The sequence below is a fragment of the Biomphalaria glabrata genome, chromosome 12 (assembly GCF_947242115.1).
Source record: "Biomphalaria glabrata chromosome 12, xgBioGlab47.1, whole genome shotgun sequence".
Taxonomy (NCBI): domain Eukaryota; kingdom Metazoa; phylum Mollusca; class Gastropoda; family Planorbidae; genus Biomphalaria; species Biomphalaria glabrata.
Window position 1 is genome coordinate 34,950,720 of NC_074722.1, and position 5,928 is coordinate 34,956,647.

Genomic DNA, 5,928 nt, shown 5'->3' on the forward strand with positions numbered 1-5,928 from the left:
ACGGATATGATATGTAGACTATCATTCATTGCTAGTATAATTATAGCGGTGTACGCAAGCCTTCGGGTTTAGGCTGGTAGATAAGCAGTGGCGTTAACAAACATGTGGCGAAGGGGCTAATTAAGTCCCACAGGCGCTAATTAATATAACAAAGGAATTATGCCTACTGCTGCAGGGGTGAACGACATAATATTGTTACGTTTCTCTATAAACCCTTGACAAGACAACGTGACTAATTCAAGAACCAGACAACTTGGGCTCTGATATAACGAGACACTTTAATGAGTGTAATAAATAATAAAGAGAAAACAATCAAATACTTTACAAATGGGCAGAAGTCAATGTCTGAATAAAACAGCTATACACAACTTGTAAACAATGAATGTTCTTTTTCCTTAACTTTCTTGTTCCTCTCTCAGTCCGCCAGACCCGACCCAACCTTTCTTAGATACAACACATAGTTCATAGTCAGATAACCAAAAAACACTGTTGACCTACACGGAGAATGTTTACATCAGTCCTTTTTAAGTACACAGGCCTGTGACACATGTGTCGGTTGATTACCCATAGGGTTACACTGACCAGCATAACAGTCCAGTTACAACAGTATAGAAAACACAATAAACATACATACATATAGGTAACTCTCATTAGGGTCCCCCTCTAAGGTGTTTTTATCCGCGTTTCCCACCCGATAAGTGCTCTTCTGTGAATGTGAGTATCCTCCTGCAATCATACATAAAACATTGAAACATATTTTTCAAAGACACAAAGATAAAGGCACATTCCTCGTTCCATATGCTTGGCCAAATTTGTAAAAATGCTCCTTCTTCTGCCTGAGACAGCCAGTAAAACCAATGGCTTAGCAGAATTTAAGTCATTTGTTAAAATGCATGACTAGATGCATGACGCGTAGGACGTAATCGTCTGTATTTTATAAGATAAGAAGAAAATAAGATAAGTTAAATAAATAGTAGCTCGCCCGAAGTCAGTCGCGTCTGCCCGGAAGGAGTCCATCTTGACTCACTGATTCCTAAGATGGTTAGGTTGTACCTTTTCATCTCATCTGCCACTTGCGCTGTCTTCCAAGTCTCATACATGGTCCAGACGTTCCATGTGTCGATGGTGTGGTGTTCCTGCTGGAGACTAAGGATCTTCTGCCTGTCGGCTTCCAGATGACTCTGGCATTCATTGACATCTGTCTTAAACATTTCAGCTGGAGGTCCATCTTCTCCCAGGTCCTTGACTTCTGTGGATTCGCTGTTTTGGTGTTTCTGTAACAGGTTAGGGTTGCCAGCCCTACGCTCAACCCTCTTCCTTTTTCAGCCGGGATTGGGACCGTCTCGGCCGAGACCTCTTCACGAACAGCTGTTCGTAATTTCAAAGCTGTTCAAACGAACTCTGTTCCTCGGACCTTCTCGGGATATACTAGCATTGAAAGAAAATGTTTCGTTGATCAAAGCAAGGGGAAATAAAAGAGAAACCTAACAGTGTTCTAACAGTCACTTGTATTAGCTTTGTTTTAGTTTTTTTAAAGTATTTAAAAAAATATTTTGCTTGTTTACAAAGTACAATCTGAACGAAGACTACGTCGTGCGCGAAGCTTGCGTGTCGTTATACACGTAGGCCAGGGCTGGCGAACCTATGGCACGCTTGCCCAAGGTGGCATGCGAAACGATTTTGTCTGGCACGCGACGACGATGATATTAAGAAATGTGTTTTTTGGAAAAATCACGGATATCTCAAATTACCATAATTAATCACGTTCAATTATTTCCGAGAACTGTAAATAATATGGAAGAAGCGCTAGTGGATCATATTCCATATAATGTTTTCATAAGACTGTGTTTCATTTGGGGAGCAAGTAATATTGTAACTAAGCTGTTTTTATACATGCAGTTCACTTTCTGGCTGTAGCATTTCTTTTATATAGCGGCGTCACTAGTAGACCTACTGGGCACGCAACAATCTTCATTGTTTTTTTAGTTGAAATTAATTGGCACTTGGATTGAAAAAGGTTCGCCAGTCCTGGCGTAGGCTATCTCTGCATGAATGTTGATCTACCGCGAAAAGTCTGATATATTATAGGCTCAGGCTAGTTAATATTTAAGTAATTTTACTGATGCACTGTAATGTTTTAGTCTAATACATTGTAAGTCAAATTATCTAACTGTTTCTTAGTCTAGAGTGCAGGGGCCTAGAAGCTAATGCCCATACTACTGCCCGCGGACCATATCCGGCCCGTTGCCTCCAGTCACTGGGTGGATAACAGCGCACTACGATGTGGACCTACGAGGACTTCCTGTTGAATATATATTATGGCTTATGAAATGTGTGTGTGTTTCTATGGTGACAGTGGAAGGAGGTTTGCGATTGGTTGTGAATGATGCAAGATAAGCGTCATTTTCATCAGCTGCCTTATGTAGGAGAGTAACTCTAGAACGCCAGACTGAAAAGACGTGTTATTGTAGTGAGTTTGATTTTGGTTCAGAATACCATTTTGATACTTGGACTAAAGTCTACTATATTTATTGCATTTCATCTCAAGTTGCTTTTGTCTATATTGTAATAAGTTATATTTGGTTTTGTTCACAAAAGTGATTTAAGTTTTACAAGTTAAACTATAGGCCTAATACGCCTACAGCGGTTTAGTTGTCTACCAGCAGTTTGGTGCTACAAATCAACGGCCGTCAGCAAACAATGTCCATGTTGAGTTCATTAGGTGTAGGCCTATCTCTGTTGTAATATACAGTCCAGCCGTTAGGGTATTTATACTTTTCTGTCTTCGTGTAACCATGGTGTAACTTTTCTGTCTTCGTGTAACCATGGTGTAACTTTTCTGTCTTCGTGTAACCATGGTGTAACTTTTCTGTCTTCGTGTAACCATGGTGTAACTTTTCTGTCTTCGTGTAACCTTGGTGTAACTTTTCTGTCTTCGTGTAACCATGGTGTAACTTTTCTGTCTTCGTGTAACCTTGGTGTAACTTTTCTGTCTTCGTGTAACCATGGTGTAACTTTTCTGTCTTCGTGTAACCATGGTGTAACTTTTCTGTCTTCGTGTAACTTTGCTTGTTGAGTGTGTTCTCTTTTGAAGAAGAAAAAAATAAACGAGGGGGGGGGGGGAGCTGCAAGCATCAAATTGTTGTTTATATTTATGAAATTAAAAAAAATAGTCTATTGTGAAGATGAGATTGTACGAACACAGTCTAAGTCTTATATATCTTATCTTATATAATACAGACGTTACTTAAAAATAAGATGATTACGTCTTGTGGGCTGAGTAAAGGGTGTACTGAACCACTTGTTACTTTAAACTTTACTTTTTCTTGTGGAGGTCGACCTACTGGCATTCTAAGAACGTGGCCAAGCCAGATAAGGTGTCTGCTGCTGATAACTGAGCGGATGTCCTGGCACCCTGCTCTTCGTAGCACTTCCTCATTGGTTATTTTCTCTTACCACCTTATTTTAAAGATCCACCTTAGGCATCGGAGGTGGAAGACATTCAGCTTTTGTTCCTGCCATGAGTAGGTTGACCATGTTTCACTTCCGTATAGCAAAGTGATCATCACACAGGTCCGGTAGACTAGGGCTTTAGTATTGTTAGTCAGCAATATGCTGTCTCACACTCTTTTCTGCAACCCTGTTACCGTCACATGGTGCCCATTGCTTTGGCTATCCTATTGTTGACGTCTTTATCCAGTAGAGCATCGTTGGATATGATGGAGCCAAGATAGCAAAAGTGATCAACAATTTCTAGTGGTTGGCCATTAATGCTTACTTGAGGTGCAGTGTTTGTGTTTTAGACAAGTATCTTAGTCTTGCTTTGACTGATGTTTAAGCCGAAATTCTGGCAAGCGGAAGATACTTTGCCCGGGGCCTTTATACATTAAATAGTTTTCCAGAGGATCTTGTATGGAGAAACACACCTTCGTTGATGTCATTGTATGCATAATGCAGTAGACAGGAGAAGACTAGACTATCAGAACACAGGAAATCTGTGCACATTATGAAAGGGATGTGACCTGAACATCAATAGCTCTATGGACCTTCAAATCACAATTTAAAAAATAAGCCAAAAACAAGATAAAAGACAATGTTGCTTTAAGAAAATATTTTCACCTCTAAATAGCAGAATGTGTCCTTTTTGCTTAGTAGGCCATTAAAGTTATATCTATTAATGACATAGTTGTCAGGTTAGTTATCATTTAAACTTATGCAAACAAGCAAAAAAAGAAAAAAATGTAAAAAAACCCCAAACAAACAAAGCTTATCTAAGAGGAAGAATTCCACATTTACAGCCATATAGGTAAATACTGTAATGTTTATTTCCCTTTTCAATATCAAACAAATGTAATTAATTACCACTATTTAATTATTAATTTTTTAAATTTTTTTTCTTATTGAAATGTTTCATTAATAACAATGAATAATTGTGTACAATTTCAACTTGACCAGATATTGGGCAGTGGGAGAAATAACGTGTTCAAAATATGAAACAGAACGACAGATTGAGTTGATAAAAGCTTTCAAAAAAAAACAAAGGCCTCATTGTAGTCAATATTAAACATTATAAATTGTTCAAATGTGGAGTGGATTGTTTTTTGTAAATGAAAAAAAAAAATTATATACATACATGAAAGTGGAATCATTTACTATCAAGCCTCTGTCACTAACAAAATATTATGGACATGTCAACTGGCAGTATTCTCAACTTTATTTTTAAAAAAAATGATTAAAATATCAACAATGATGAAAAAAAGTCTTTCAAGCAATGACTATAATCAGAAAGACACACACAATCCATCTCATTTAGAAACAAATCAGTAACACACTCTCTTTATCTCATTTAGAAACAAATCAGAAAGACAAACACTCTCTTTCATTACAAATCAGTCACACACTCTCTTTTATCTTTAGAAACAAATTGATTATGTCACCAATATTATGTGCCTTGATATCATAATGTTCACCACTGGTTAAATGAAGAAGACAGCCATTAAGGTCTGTCCATAAATACAATTACAATTATGTAAATGTGATTGCCACATACCCACTTAGTGGTGACACTATCTAGAGTGACAAATTTAAAACTAACAGACTTAAAGAGAGACCAGTTAAAAAGTGACACTATCTACAGTGACAAATTTAAAACTTAAAACTACCAGACTTAAAGAGAAACCAGTGACGTCATTTTGTTTTCTAACTTTTGTACATTCCTTCAATGGGATGTGGTGGTTACGTGCTTGGATTCCCAAACCAGGGGTTTTGACTTTAAATCCTAGTAAAGATTGGGATTTTGAATTTCTGGATAAGATGCCCCTGAGTTGACCCAACTCTAATGGGTACAGGACATGTACAGGGTACAGGTAGAGATGTAAAATTAATTGGTCGTGGTGCTGGTCACATGACACCCTCATTAAATATCACCCATAGAAATAGACAAGCTTTACAATATCTGCTTTGATTGCAAAGTCTAAACAAAAAAAAGGATTTTCGCATTCTCGCCCAAACTTTCTGCTGAAGGACAGGGGATATCAGCTGGCAAGGTTCAAACTCTGTACCATTGTGAAGGTGATCTGAAGTGTATACCAAATGACCAGGCAGCCATCCTTCTTCACGTGTGAGCATTGGATAATGATTTACAAGCTAATGGTTATTTTCTATTCAATACATACATGCAGAATACAGTTAAAAACTAAGTTTTTTTTAAAAACATTTACTGGTTTACAAAATACAACAGAACAGGGAATAATGTTCACATTTATATGGTTGAAACAGAACAGGGAATAATGTTGACATTTATATGATTGAAACAGAACAGGGAATAATGTTCACATTTGGTTGCAATTTGGTTGTTTGTTTGATGTAAAATATTGTTTTAAAAAATGGGATTAAAATGTATAATGAAAAGAAACAAAACTTTGTTCA